At 46.8% G+C, this 15,666-nt stretch overlaps 1 protein-coding gene across 7 annotated transcripts in view; it reads right to left on the bottom strand.

The window, feature by feature from the left end:
- The window catches only part of Plekhg1 (pleckstrin homology and RhoGEF domain containing G1), a 214,311-nt gene that overhangs the window by 176,670 nt on the left and 21,975 nt on the right, over nucleotides 1–15,666 (bottom strand). The window lies entirely within an intron of this gene.

Below are 15,666 nucleotides of genomic sequence, written 5' to 3'. Positions count from 1 at the left end.
CAAGTGCCTTTTCCTGCCAAGCCATCTCTTCAACCTTCCTTTACCTTTTTCTTTTCCTTCTCTTTAAGGATAAGGTCTTACCCTACAGTCCAGGCTGATATGATCTCACTACTTAGCCTTGGTTGGTCTTGAATTCACGGCAATTCTCCTGAGTGCTGAGATGACAGGCATGAGCTGCCATGCCCAGTTCACTGCTGCTTTCTTTGTTAGAACTTAAGAGCGACAGCCATGGAGATGCTGCTATCCTAGCTCTGCTGCTCTCAGTCCCCTTTCTCTTTCCCTTTCGGTGGAACTGCACTTGGCTCTTGTTCTTCTTCCACTCTCAGGCCTCGGAGCCCTAGAGATAGCCTCAGAAGAGCTCATTGAGCTCTTCCTGGTGTCTAGGCGGCAGCAGCGGCAGCTCACGCTTAGGACCAGGGACTAGGGAGACTAGTCAAAGGACTAGCAGTAGCTGAGAAGCCAAGTGCTATGAAGAGAGAGGCATAGATAGAAAGAAAACAGGTCAGGAAGTAACCAGGTTAACATGAGAATTAAGGAACTGGCCGCTTTTGAAATTTAGAGAGCCAAGGGTTTGAGCATACATAAGAGACTCAATACATGCATGCCAACTGAACGAATGACAAAAGCCCATCACACACACACACACACACACACACACACACACACACACACACACACACCATAGCGTGGGGATCAGTTCTTGAGGTTCACACACAAACACACCATCTTCCACCTCAGATTCCAGACACACAATGCAAGAGGTGGCAGTTGCTGTGATCAATGACAGGCTGCAGGAACTGTGCATAAATTCTTCATGATGAGCAGCCAGAGGAAACGGTTAGATAGAAAGATACATAAATGTCTGTTGTGGATTGATGTGTATGTATTTAGAAGCAGACTAACTGGGAGGTGACTAGGTCATGATGATGGGGCTCCAAACAATTGGAATAATGACCTTAGGGAAGTTTGAACGTAATTGGCCTCCATAAACTCTTAAGGAGCGGCACTATTAGGAAGTGTGGCTTTGTTGGAGTGTGTGGGTATGGCCCTGTTAGAGGAAGTGTGTCACTGTGGGGTGGGCTTTGAGGCTTTCTATACTCAGGATACCGCCCAGTGTTTCAGTTGACTTCTTGTTGCCTGCAAGATGTAGGACTCTCAGCTCCTTCGCCAGCACCAGGACTGCCTGCATGCTGCCATGCTCCCTGCCATGATGAAAGTGGACTGAACCTCTGAACTGTAAGTGAGCCACCCCAATTAAATGCTTTCCTTATAAGAGATGCCATGGTCATGGTGTCTCATCACAGCAGCAGAAACCCTAACTAAGACAGACCTCATAAGAAAGGAAGAGACATCGGAGTATGTGCTTACACCCTCCCCCACCACGACTCCAGTACCCACCACCACACCTGTGCCATTAGAGGCCAGGGTGGAAAACACAGGAAAAGGCCCTCACTGCCCTCACTAGAAGTGTTGGCTCCCTGCTCTCAGGCTGCCCTCCTCCTGAGCTATGAGAAATAAAATTCCTCTTGCTGAAGCTACCAAACCCATGGTATTTTTCTATGGCCACTCAAGGAGATAAAGCCAATGTCCCAACACATGGACGAAACTTAGTCCTTAGTACCGGCCTGTCTCCTCCTCTGCACTAGCCTTCCGTTGATGTGCTCACTTCTGAGTTAAGATAAGGTGCTGGCCATCAGCTGAGCTCCCTGGACTTTGCCTCAGCAAAGCTTCTAGTTATTCTCTTATTGCCACACACCCTCTCAGGGGAAGGGCTTTCTTTCTTCAATAAAGTGCTTCAGAAAGCAGGGGAGCAGCATGTACTCTTAGCTCTTGTTCTGTGGCTGTGATGAAATTATCGCCACCCCCAAAGCGGCTTGGGGGTGGGGGAGGTGGGGAGAAAGGATTACTGTGGCTTGCAGCTCCGAGTTACAGTCCATCACTGCGGAGAAACCCCAGAGATAGGCGCTCACATTAGATCTGCACTCAAGAAGCAAAGATCAAGGAACGCAAGCTTGTGCTCGATTCACTTTCTCTATCCTCATATGGATGGACGTGTACAGAATGGTGCTGCTCACAGCAGACAGGGCTTCCCATCCCGGTTAACTCCATGCACAAGACCACACAGACATGCTCACAGGCCAACCTCATCTAGACAACCCCTCACTGAGACTCACTGCCGAGGTGATTTTAGATCGTCTCAAGATGACAATGACAGTTGACCATCACCCTCTCATCTCCCCGTTCACCCCCATTAATCAGCACAACCAGTATTCTTGAGTGTCCTCTTTATCACTTCCCAGCTTGGACACACTCTCCTAATGCCTGCTAGGCCTTCTGCCTAATTATTTCCCCTCCTCTGCAAAGGAAAACACACACAGGGCAAAGGTTCCTAAGTTCTCAAGGTCCTCTGCACCAGTTTCCTTAAGCAGAGTGTCCTTCCATTCCAGACAATTCCAGAACTCACGTTGACCTATTTAAATTGTTTTTTGATTTAATTTTATTTTACCGGTATGGATGTTTTGCCTGCATGCGTGTCTGTGCTCTCCATGTGTGCCTGGTGCCTGCAGAGGTCAGGAGGAAATATTGAATTCCCCAGGACTAGAGTTACAGATGGCTGTGAGCTACTGTGTAGGTGCTGAGAATCAAACCTGGGTTTTCTAGAAGGACAACCAATGTTCTTAACCACTGAGCAATCTCAAGCTCCTTGCCCTGACCTCTTTTTACCAAGTTCATATCATATTTGGGTCCCCATCCTCTTAACTCTCTGCAATGTTTAACAATGATGAACTTTGCTCAGGCTTCTGACGGTTGTTTGATACTGACACCAGACTTGACTGAAGTCCCCTATCTTTGCTGTTTTGTCCACACACATTATCGGTTTTGATTTGCTCTTTTGATTCCTTCTAGTAGAGTGTGGTTTGAATCAATAGGTTCCATCTTTGACTCATTGGCAAGCAAAGAGGAGTCTCCCACCTCATTCCTCCTCAAGGAGTAACAAATCCTTATTTGTTATCTGTCTCAAACTGTTCACCTTGATTTTTTAAATCTGTGTATATTTTCCTATATAAAATTTGGTTCCAACATGAATTTGATGGACGAAAAAGCCTTGAAACCCATTGTTGATAAGTGTAAACACAAAAGGGGTCAGAATGTCTGTCTCTGCTTTGAATTTACAATAGGTGGTCCCCTTGGACACCAGTCTTCTTACAACTAACGGGGAGGCAGAAGCATCCTTCTTGTCTGCTTCGTGGGGCTACTGGGAGATAGAACGAGACATTCCACACAAGTCCTGACTTTCACATCCCTACAGAATAATGACCCCAGGACTTTCTTCTACAGCAGTCAGTACATGCCCTGGTCATGCTGTTGGGAGTTAGCCATGGATGAACCCGGCAGACAGACACGGCTGTCCTGGGCACCAGTACCTATAGCTTTTTCTTTTCTGCCCCTCACAGCCCAGTGTAGTTCATACCCATGCTTGACTGCCTACCACAGCAATTAAAACTCACAAGAGACACCCGTGGCAAACAGTTTGTCAAGGCAGATAGATGGTAGATGGATAAAAAAGATCAAATTGTGCAAGAAATCTTTAATGGTTTCGTTTAACATAAAAAAAACCCCATAGCTCTACCCTCTAAAAGATCAAGTGATTAAGGAAACCCCAGGAGACACCACCACAACCTAGAAATGAGATGACTGTGCTTAATCCCTGGGTAATTTCCTTCGACTTTTCCCTGTTTATTTATAAGGGAAATTAAGATGTCAGCAGTCTCTGACCTTTTACCCCACTGGACATCAGAACACAGGCATTTGTACAAGAGAGCTTTCAACTCCTGACCTTTTGCTACTTACAGCAAAAATTTTTCAAGAATGTCAGAAATACCACACACTTTTTTAGGGACCCGAGTCCTAGAAGTTGTGTGGTATACTGGTCTTAAGAACCAAGAAGTTCTGGAAGCCGTGGAACTGCCTTGATTCTCAGAGCTAGGAGAGCAGAGCAACTCCGGAGACAGTGTGGTGGGCAACCCAGGTAGGCCACCCCCAGGACACCTGGGGCAGAAAACCTCCCTCTTAAAGCCCCTTTTAGAGAGCGCCATTCCCCGTTTCCTGGTGTTGCCCCATTATGTGCACCCTCAGTGCAGCCCACACCTTTCATGCTCCCTTTCCTCTGGCCGTGTGCCACCCTCCAGCTACTTTGCTATGGTTCGGATCTGTAATGACCAAAGGGTCTATGTGGTAAAAGTTGTCACAGGTTGACACTACTAGGGACTGGTAAAAACATTAAGATGTATCGCAGAGCGGGAAGTTACTAGGTCACTGGGACCAGTTTTGAGGAAGACCAGAGCAAAGCCAGGGTGCTAAGCAGGACCTATTCCCTGGGTACCCCTCTTCCACTGGTCACTCGGCTATAGGATGCTAGATTACACATGAGAAAACGTACCACAATGGTGCCAACCGCTGTTGCTAGGAGAAGGCTGGCCAGATAGTAGCTTTAATTTGTACTGAGCAAATAAATAACTTTTTTCTCTGACTGTAAAAATCCTAAACAATATGTAAATCCTGAAGTAGAAAAGAAGGAAGAAAGACATGAAAAAAATTAAGCGTTAAATCCCAAAGACACCATTATTTTGGGTCAATTTTCTACTATTATTTTCTAGATAGTATTGACGTCCTATGTAATATTGACTTTTTTTAAATTGTGAGTTATTCAATATTGATTTTGCACTTTCTCACACACTTTAAAGGTTTTGTTTTAGTATTGATATCTCCTGGGAAATCTCAGTTCTACATAACCAACTTGAGTGTGCTGAACCTTGGTGCTATCCTCTAGTTGATACTGTGGATTATTTTTATGTTATGGGGTTTAAGACCATATGCAGGAACAAGTGTATCGAAAGTTTCCTTTGGTTACTGTGTTTCCCAAAATAGAAAAATAGGTCAAAGGGCATCATACTTGAGGCTTTGAAACAAGTTCTTAAATGGCTTCTCAGGAGGATTTATTTCAAGCCACAATGTAATCTTGTGTCCAGTCCTTATTTTCAGACTGGCCACACTAAGCTCTGCTCACTTGTACGGAAGGGACAAGCTCCAAACAGGGGCTGGCAGATCCTACCCATCACATCAAATGAGTTCTGAGGCCGGTATTCTAGAATACCTGAGAGCTGGCTAATCCTCCAGCTTCTTCACTCTCAGTGTCTCAGTAGGAATGTCCTCCCCAACCTGCTCTCTCCCCTGCCCTCCTCCCCTCATGTTCCCTCTCTCTCAGAGACTGCTGTCTCCATTCCCACTGCCCTCCAGTCTGCTAGGCAGGAGGACCTCCTCTGAACAGAGGATGGAGTTCTGTCTGTGTTCCACACCTGGGGCATAGCCTCTCTCACACCAGGGTGCTTGTCAATCACCCAGGGATCACTGTTACAGTATATACTCCTAACCTTCAGGACAAATGATCTGTGAACTGCTTTATTCTCCCGGAGAAATTATAATATCATCATAATTGTGGGGACAGAAAGTTACCCAACTCCACTGAACTACACGAGTTCAAACCCCCAGTTCCTCTAATCTAGTCAATACACAATTCTGATTTACAGGGGATAGCATGATAGAGCAGGGTAATGGCGTGTGTATGAGGCAAGTGTGTGTGTGTACATGTGTCTGTGATTGCATGTTTTCTCACCTACATACTATCCTCAGCAATGTCCATTTGCCGAGAGCACTCTGAAGACTGATCTCAGCAGACTGCAAAGAGAAGCCCGGATTAAACACTTAGCTGCACACGGCCGCCACTCCGCACTCTTCTCACAGCCAGCGGCTTCCTACGAACTCAACATCCTTTTTGAAACGGATCCCAAGAAAACACACATATTAAGTGGTAGTGGCAGTTTACTGCAAAACAGAATAATCCCACTCCGGGGAGAATACGACCAGAGCCATATCCCATTCGAGCTTTGGAGTGGAAGCTCAGATGCCTGAGTCATTACCTCAGCGACAGCATGCTCCCTGATGGTCACTGCAGGATTACCAGGCCATTAAAACACTGATCTGGGTTCAATCTGCTGTCCATATGGCCGGCAGAGGAGGAGTTCAACTTGTAACACTCTTACAACAACGGGTTCTCTATAAAAATTCCTTCTTTGCATGGTTACGGAGACATTTCATACGGTTTCTGAGAGCACAGGCTCGAGCCCGGCAGCCCATCAGACTCCCCGAGGTTACACAGGAACACCGCAGGAAAGCCGGAGCACGGCAATTGTTTATTATTATCTCTGGAGTCGTGGATTTGAGGTTCTGATGATCACACGTGGCAATAAACGCTAACAGCACTCGAGGCCAATGGGCTGGGGAACTCTTTCCGACTTGCAGAACCAGAGGTTGATGCAGAGAGAAATCAGCCGCTCCCCAGGCAAGACCCATGCACTTCCCACTGTCCTAACAGATGGATTCAATGTGTCAGTGTCAGATACAGTAAATCTAAGCTCATACTTGCAGACTTGTAAAGGCCATTTTTTATATGATTGTTGTTGTTTCCTTTATGAGTGGAGATAGGTGTATCCCCTGTGGCAGGCAGGGAGAGCATGGGAGGTATTTCAAAGCAGTGTTGTCCTTCAGCATAGAAAGTGTGGGGATTTTATGGAGGGAGCCTATAAATATTTATATAGGGGAACACTGCAGGAGCTGGCACATTCCTAAGCACGCAGAGTTAAAGAGTGTATTCCCAAGCACGCGCAGTCGGACGTCACAGTCCAAGAATGAAAGGTGTCGGTTGCATTCTGGGTTGTGCTTGGCTCAAGGCCGTGGAGCATGTGTTTGAAAGGTTAGAGTGGCAGGAAGGAACATTCTGGGGCAAGTGCAGACTGTCAAAAGATGGCGGACAGGAACACCTCTGGGCATGCTCAGATTTCATCAACAGTTCACTGAAGAGAAGGACGGGGCACTTCAGAGGTGTGTTAATATTAGAGTTTGCTCCTAAATGTACCTGCCACATTTAGGAGCTCACAATTTTCCTCTAAGGAAGGACACATGCACATCTAACATCGTCAGCACCGTAATGCTGGCAAAATAACCTGCCAGTGTTGGACATAGCGAATCTTCTTACTGGTAGGATAATAACAATTTTTAGTTTTTATTTGTGTGTGTGTGTATGTATGTTTGTGTGTGGGTGTCCGTGGGGACCTGAAGAAGGTGTGATAGAGCTGAAGGTATGGGTATTCAGGACTTGTTTGATGTACATTCTACGAACTGAGCTTGGGTCTTCTGCAAGAGCAGCAAGCACACCTAAACGGCCGAGCCATCTCTCTAGCTGCTAAGAAAGATCTTTGAAAAAATAAAACAGCAAAGTTTTCTGAAGGAAATAAAATACTTAAGCTTTCTTCTAAAAATTGTGTTGGTATTAATTTGTAAAACTAGTGTGTGTGTGTGTGTGGGGGGGGGGGTGTTGGAGAAACAGCTCAGCAGTTAGGAGCAGTTATTGCTCTCACAGAGGACCTGAGTTTGATTCCCAACATCCACATGATGCAAGTCACAATTGCATAACTCTTATTCCAGGGGGTCTGATATCTCTGGCCTCTTTTGGCACCCCAAAACATATGGCATTAATATACACACATCACATGATTTCAAATAAGTAAATAATCTTACAAAAGAATAGAGGTCACTGTTATTTGTTAGTCTGAACTTCATCTCTCTTCACCGTGGGGCTGGTATCTACACAGACTGTGGTAGTATTCCCTCTTCTTAAAGGAACAAACCATGATACTCTAATTTTTGGACAAAGAAAAAAATTCAGTGACCACAGAGAACAGTCAAAAGCTAGGGAAAAAAAATGCCGAGCGAGTGAGGCCTGGGAGCCTGTCACAGACAGATGCTCCTGAAGGAACAGATTCTGGATCTTGTAAATAGAGCCCAGGAAGAAAGATGATTAAAAAGTTTCCATCTCTGAGTGCTACCAAAAAAACCTTTCAAGACATAAATATTTTTTATCTTTCAAATAAATATTTTGTCCTAAATTTGACGTGTTAAAGAGGGCGGTAGAGGCTTGCTGACTTAGCCTGCTTTATCACGGTTCTTGAAGGAAGGGCTGAGAGCAAACTCTTCTCTTGATCTATTACAAGAAACTGGCCATGCCCCAGAGTCTAGACTGTGGTTTCTCATCTTTTCTTCTCAGGGTGTTCCATTTACCAGAAAGAAGGGTTATTCATGACTTTTTCTTTCAAAAGCTTTCCTAAGTTTGCTGACAGTCAAGCGCAAAGATTGTTAACTTCAAATGGCTCTCTACAGCCTTGACCTACTCTGGGGTAAAAATACAAACACACACAGACATCTACCATTTCAGGAAACACAGAACACCTTTAAAACTTGGTGGGACATTGCTCCTTGTAGAGAGCCTAAGCTAAGAACTTTCATCCTCCATGTACCTCTGAGTCTTTTGGAATGGAGTTGATAATGCCTGTTTCTGGAGCCCTGCTTACCTCCCCCATAATGATTGGCTGGCTCCACAACAAAACCATGGAATAAAAAAACACAGACCCATAAAGCACTTGCGCAGCCCCACGGGGCCAGAAGCGGGTGTTTCTACAGCGGGAATAGTGCCCTTCACCGGAGAGCCCCGGGGCGGAATGGAGCCAGGTACACGAATGCACACTGACTGCTGATCACGGACACCAACGGAGCTTCGCAGAGTAGCATGGACAGCCTGCCTTGAAGAGAGATCACAGCCAGGCCAAGGACCTCTGAAACTCTGCCTAGATCCCCTGAAGCAGCCACGCCTCCTTTCAGCCAATCCACAGTGCCTCTGAGTTGCTTCCTTCCTGGAAATAGATATGAGCTTCCTCCTACCCCATGACTTTTGTCTGTTGATTACCTCCCCATAGCTCCATCCCAACACTTCAGACTTCTCTGTCCCCACAAATAGTTCTGTGATCACTATCACAGAACACTTGAAGTTACTGGGCAGTTCTCCACCATTCCCCCTACATATTTCACCTTGAACCCCACAAATGACATTTTCCTACTGAACCACAACCCATTCCTACCTGTAGAGAAATTAGCAAGAATTCTGTATTACACTGAATATCTAGTGTGTTCAGAGTTCCAGTTATCTGTTTGTCCTAGGCTACACTGTGTCTCCCAAAATTTGTATGTGACATCTTTACCCCCAGGACCTGAGAAAGTGGCCCTATGACAATGTAGGATCTTTAAGGGGTGATTCCATTGAAATGGGCTCATCAGGCTGGACCCCAGTACAGACCATGTGGTGTCCTTATAGGGAGATATGGAGACCCAGAGAAAAGGCCGCTGGAAGATGGAAGAAAACTCAATATCTAAGTTAAGCAGAGGGACGTGCAGAAAAACAGGCTCTGCTGGCACCTTTCTCTTAGCGCGCCAGGGGCAGAAAGGTGAGAAAGAAATGTCTATTCCTTATGCCATCCTCTCCCCGGTCCTTTCTGGAGATGGTTCTAGTGAACTAGTAGCAAACTAATCGTGGCACTTTACAGGGCATGGGGTCAGCACAGAATCAGGCTTTCCTTCCTCAAATCTTAATTAAAGAAATACATTTTTTTCCTACTGTCTAGCCTCATGTTTGTAGCTGTGGGAACCCGTCTCAGAAGCTGGTCCTTCTCGGCATAGCATCTGTGATGGCTTAAGGGGCCCTTTCACATCAGAGAACCCGCCATCTTGAGAATTTTGATCTAAACATTTCATATACTCAGTCCTTCCTTGGTGCAAGGTACTTGGAAGAGAATCCCTTTTTCTTGGCTTCTTTATTCTCATCAGGGAACCTCTGCTGGCCACTGAGGAAGTGAGGCTGATCGTGATGACAAGTGAAGGCAGAGCACAATACAGGCATATGGAAGTGTTGGTGCGTGGAACATCCTTGGTGTCTGCGAGTCTCACTCCTTAACCTAAACACGAACCCAGAAATGTGTTTGAAGCAGCCGTGAAGAATCGAGCATGCAGCCTGTCAGCAGCACCATGATCGTACCCAATCTTCATTTGCAAAGTAAAACCCTTCATGGACACTGCCCGGCAGCAGCCACACTGTGGGGCCTCAAGGTGGATGAGACTTCTATGCATGGAGTTGGGGGAGACGGATGGGCGTAGCACGAATAGCTTTTACTTATGGTGATGGAGGAGATGCTTGGCACTCACTTTGGGTTAGGTATTGTATCGGTTCCTTAGGTCATTGACAAAACATCTGGCCATCCAGATGTAAGAAAGTCTGGGTTCATTTGGCTTACAGTTTGAAGGAAAAGCCATGGAGGCAGGGAGAGCGTGATGGCAGGCGCCGGAGGTGACAGGTCATGCTGCATCCACAGTCGAGAAGAAGCAGATAGAGATGAATGCTCAGCTCTTTCTCTCCTTTTCATTTGGTTCTAGACCCGAATCCAGCAGAGGGTACAGCCTGCATTTATGGTGGTCTTCCCATCTCAGTGAACTTACTGTGGGAACGTCCTCAGAGATATGCCCAGGCATCCATTTCCGTGCTGATTCTAAATTCTTTCACATTGGCAATGAAGAGTAACCCTCACAGGTCCTGTGTACTCAAGAAATTCATTCTCCACAATAATGCTGTGAGAACCACACAAAGAGGGAAACTGAGGCCCAGGGGTCAGAACGAGAGACTAGAGAACACTCCTAGCAGAAATGGGGACAAGAGGAAGAGATGGGCAAAATCAGAGTATGTCTGAGTGAAGGCACCAGCCTGCCCCCAAGATTTGAGCATCTGAAGTCTGCCAGGAACATACACAGGGCTGTGATGGGGCAGGACTGGGAGAAAGTTCTGGAAGAAGAGACCGGGTCTCTTCAGAGGGATTAAGATTCAAGTGAGAAATTTGTAAGAAATTCTATAGCCACTAGGCTCAAGCCCCCATGGGGCTTTCTGTGGGTAGCACTCCGTGCATAAACGAGTTCTTCAATGATAAACTGCTGAGATGTTCTCATCCACTGAGGCTGCTCCATCCACTTCAACAGCTGGGGCAGCTTGCACTGGCTTTCCTCAGCTTAGTTAGAAGAAGATGCAAGTTTTAAAAAAAAACCTGCTTTTGACTTTATGTTGATAAATATCACACACACACACACACACACACACACACACGTGCATGCACTCATGCACGCACGCACACACACAGGCACACAACCAGAGTGGGCAGGATGGAAAACAGCTCACCTCCCAGACCAAGAGAGTCAGGAGACAGGCAGGCGGGGTCGGAGAGTAAGCCAGAGGTAATGGCAGATGAGATCAGAGCACACAAACCCAAACAGGAAAGGCCTGCGGTGGCTCTGGCTTGATAGGACTGTCTATCCCCACGTGGAGCCAGGCCCACACTCTAGGTGACAAGTGAAGATAATCTGCTGCTGTTCCTCTTCCTCCCTCTTCCTGGTCCTCTCCCTCCCCCCACACTTCTCCTCCATCCTTTCCTCCGCCCCTGCTTCTATATCCTTCTTCTTCCTCCTTCCTCCTCCTTCCTCTTCCTCCCCCGTTGCTTATCTGTTTGTATTGATTAAACTTATTCTTTGACAGTTTCATACAAGTTTAACGGCAGCTCCTGTTTACTCTCTTACCCTCTTTTAAGACTCCTGCACGCCCCTGTCAGTTCCACACCCCCAACGCCCTCCACAGGACCCTTCTCCACTCGTGCTGTTTTCCTTTGTATTGTGACCTTCTGACTTTAATCATGACAGCTGTGTGGCAACAGGTTTAGCTCTATCACTTAAAGCCTGGCAACACCACTGTTGGGGGCACACAACTGAAGGCAATGACTCTCCCCGGAATCTACTCATTGCCAGTAATTCAGTGTGTAGGGGGGCACTATAAGCCCTTCCTTGATCAATGATTAGCTGTTGGCAGGCTCGGTTTGGTGCAGACCCAGTGCAGGCAAATAGAGCTGCTATGACATCACGTTTGCAATGACTGTCATGCCCTGAAGACACTTGATGCTGAGACAGTTTCCCAGCTCACCTCTTGCCTTCCAAGACCACTGCAGGAAAATGAGCTAGACAAGCCTGACGCCTGCCAAGCATGCAATGCTTGTCAGTCATGTGATGAGCTTGCATTTATGGGGGTGGAGGGGCAGGCAAGGGAGGACCTCAGCTAGCCATCCCTCTGCATGCCTGCTAAAGAATGGGACTGTCAGAGGGCCCACAACACAGCCTCAACGAAGGTTGTTGAGTGATCTCTTCAAGGTTATTGAACTTAAAAAACAGAAGATAAAAAAAGAAGCCTCCCCATCTGTTTTCCTCTCTTTGTCTGCACCTGTGTGGCTTAAAAGACGATGGCATCGGCTCTGACTTCTGAGTCATTTGACCCAGCGGCGGGTGGTGCTGCAGCAAGGTCTGAGGTCAAGGAGAGCAAAACTGCAAGAATGTGTCCTGACACCTGGGATAGCTCACACAACCCGCAGAGACGTGACCTCAGCAAGGCGCGCGCTCATTTCCCACAGGAAAAATAAAGATGTTAATTAATAATCCGTGTCTACTGGACACAGAGGGAACAATGCATGGTAGCCAGGCTTTCCGCTTTGAGGGAGTCAGGTGCACCTATAAAAGTCCCCATTTGTTTTCTACCCCATAAAAGGCCCGAGCACAGTCTTGGGCACTGCAGTGTGTGTGTGTGTGTGTGTGTGTGTGTGTGTGTGTGTGTGTGTGTATCCTGTAGCGGGAGTGATGGTGGGCTACAGACAGGGGAGACATGGAACAAACCCTGGGTGCAGATCTTCCTGAAGGGAACTGGGTGGGAGGGATAAGGAGACAGATCAGAGTCTCATGCTCGTTTTATACAGGGGGTGGGATAGCCAGGGATGCCCATGGTCTTTCTGAGAGAGGGCCCTTGCTTCCAGCCCTCACTTGTTTCAAAGTGGCAGTGCAGCAGGGGACTCCTGGGGTACCACTCTGGGGCCTGGGGAGTTTGGCTCTGAAGATTGCCCCATGGGATGTAGGTGAGCACAGGATGGGTTATGCACTGAGCCACCCACATGTTAGAGCACAACTTGGTATCTCTGCTCATTTTTTAAATATAAATTTCAAAAACAAGTCTGTCTCTAGGTGTGGTAGTTTGAATGTAATTGGTCCCATAATCCCATAATCTTATAGGGAGTGGCACTATTAGGAGGTGTGGCTTTGTTGCAATGGGTGTGGCCTTGTTAGAGGAAGTGTGTCACTGTGGTAGCAGGCCTTGAGGTTTCATATACTCAGGATGCCACCCAGTGTGTCAGTGGACTTCCTGTTGCCTGTAAGATACAGAACACTAGGCTATTTCTCCAACACCGTGCCTGCCTGCATGCTGCCATGCTCCCCACCATGATGGACTGAACCTCTGCTCGGTACGTGAGCCCCGTGGTCATGGTGTCTCCTCACAGCAATAGCAAACCCTGGCTAAGAATGCTCCTTTTGGAGGTGTTGGGTGGTACAACACACTAACTGTTTTTTTCTTTATCTTTGGGTTGAAATGGACACTCATTGCCCATCTGCAATAGAGCCTAGAAGGTAATGTTCCTGAAGTGGTCTGCTTTTTATCAAGATGAGTTTCCTTTGACAAGTGCCCATTTCTGACCACACGATACTCTACCTCCCCTCACCCCATCCCTGCTCATCTTCAGATAATTTGAAACTTTGGCTAGCTCATGCAGACAGATCCAAGAGGTAGACAGAACGACAGAAAGGGAGTTGTGTCCTGGTGGGCAGAGAGACTGAAATGTGAGTTAGATTCTAATGTGCTGGCATGGGTCACATGAAGTCAACCACCGTAATATGGCAGGATGGGATGGCACATGGCAAGACGCCATGAGCCAGATCATAAGACGTCACAAGAATGGAAATAGACATTATAGCAAAGAAGAACATTTAAAATTAGATGCTTCATATAGCTTGCTTTGGGCCCTTGATATTACCAGATTACACAATCTTAATTCAAATAGCATTTCCTAGTTTTCAAATTGTGCTCTCTTTCTTCAGACTGATTTGTACTCAAGTGTGTACATGCACACACACACATACACAGACACCCTCTGAGGCAAGGTGGGCTAATGTAATCTGATGCTTCGAGAGATTACCATGCTCTTCCGATCCCAGAAGAAGAACTGGCCATTCTGAAGCAAGGCCTCTGGGTTAGCCAAAGGCACCAGTTAGCATCGTCACTCAGCGTTAACGTGTGATGACTGACATCTTACCAGGCGCTGGCTGCACACCGTGCAGGGGTTGACGTCATCACTCTTCCTAGCTCCTCCACAAACTCATTACTGCAGAATGAGAATCCCTTAGCTGACATGATCCGGATCAGAGTGGCTTGAGATTTTGGAGGTCTTTTTGTGTTGCTGTTTGTACTTTGGATTTTGCATGGCATGGCTTCTACTGGCTGTGCATCCCTAATCTGAAAATATGGGATCCCCAGACCCAAGTGTTCCAAAGTCAGAAACACTTGAGCATCATTAGAGATCAAAAGTTACCTTTGGAATTAAAAATTATTAATTTATTTTAAAGTTTAAAAGCTAAGGGACAGGGAACTGAAGGCGGAGGCTTTTGAGATCCAATCCACAGAGCCCGAGGACTGCCTTTCTTTGGCAGAAGCAGAATGAATGAGCAGTTAACCACCTTGCACAGCAACACACGAGACTCAGCATTGACAGCGGTGGTGGTGGTGGGGGGGAGGGGGATTGGTAAAGCCAAGAGCTCTCTTCCCTAATCACTGCTGCTTCTGTTGTGTTTTGTTTCATTTTGAGACAAGGTCTCACTATGCAGCCTTGACTGGCCTGAGACTTACTCTATAAACCAGGATGGCCTCAAAGACACAGAGAACCACCTGCTTCTGCCTCCTGAGTCCTGGGACTAAATATGTGCGCCACCGTGCCTAGCTTTCTCTTCTCTAATGTTCACTTATTCCCTCTCCATTCTTCACCACACTCCATTTTTATTCCTGAGAGAAATAGTTACTACTGTGTTTATCTCTGCCTCCTGCAGGGCAGACGCCCCACTGGGAGGGATCAACGTTTCAATCAGCCCTACAGCCCAGCACAAGGAATGGGTTCATTGAGGAAAAGAAGGGAGGTAGCAATTTAATGAATAAAAACCTACATCTATGTCTCTACAGCAGAACCCCATGGGGGCAAGAAAACCTACAGGGAAGCCAATTAGAAAAAGAGATGGCCATTTCAAAGACGACCAAAGACCAACTGTGTGGTATATAGTATACAATTCTGGTCCCATTGACTTGGGACACTGGGGCAGGAGGGTTGTGAGTTTACTCTCAGCCTAGGCAACATAGCCAGACTATCATACACACACGTGCACGCGCGCACACACACACACATACACACACACACACTCACACTTGAACGTGTATACATATATATGTATGTATACATCAAATAAAAATGCATGAAACAGGTTTCCAGCCCTCCCTTGCATTAGGAAGGGATGGGCAGACACAATGGTCCCCAAGAGGATGGCAGTACTGATGCAGATCCCTTTCACTCCTGCACAAACACTAGGGGAGCTTGGGGATGGAAACCAAGGGGAGCCCAGGCTGCTGAGGCAATCTTCTGTCCAATCAGGACCCTCCAGAGCTGGTTCGAGTGTGTCCGGAAGACACAGAAACAGGCCACTGCCAAGTTGAGCATTTCCTCTAGGCTTAGAATGCCATCAGATGTCTGTACCTGGGGCTTCCCAGCTAAGGCC

The sequence above is a fragment of the Alexandromys fortis genome, unplaced genomic scaffold, assembly GCF_014885135.2.
Source record: "Alexandromys fortis isolate MF-2015 unplaced genomic scaffold, M_Fortis_MF-2015_v1.1 scaffold_23, whole genome shotgun sequence".
Lineage (NCBI taxonomy): Eukaryota > Metazoa > Chordata > Mammalia > Rodentia > Cricetidae > Alexandromys > Alexandromys fortis.
The sequence above is the reverse complement of the archived record's forward strand: the minus strand, read 5'-3'. Positions and strand labels throughout refer to the sequence as shown.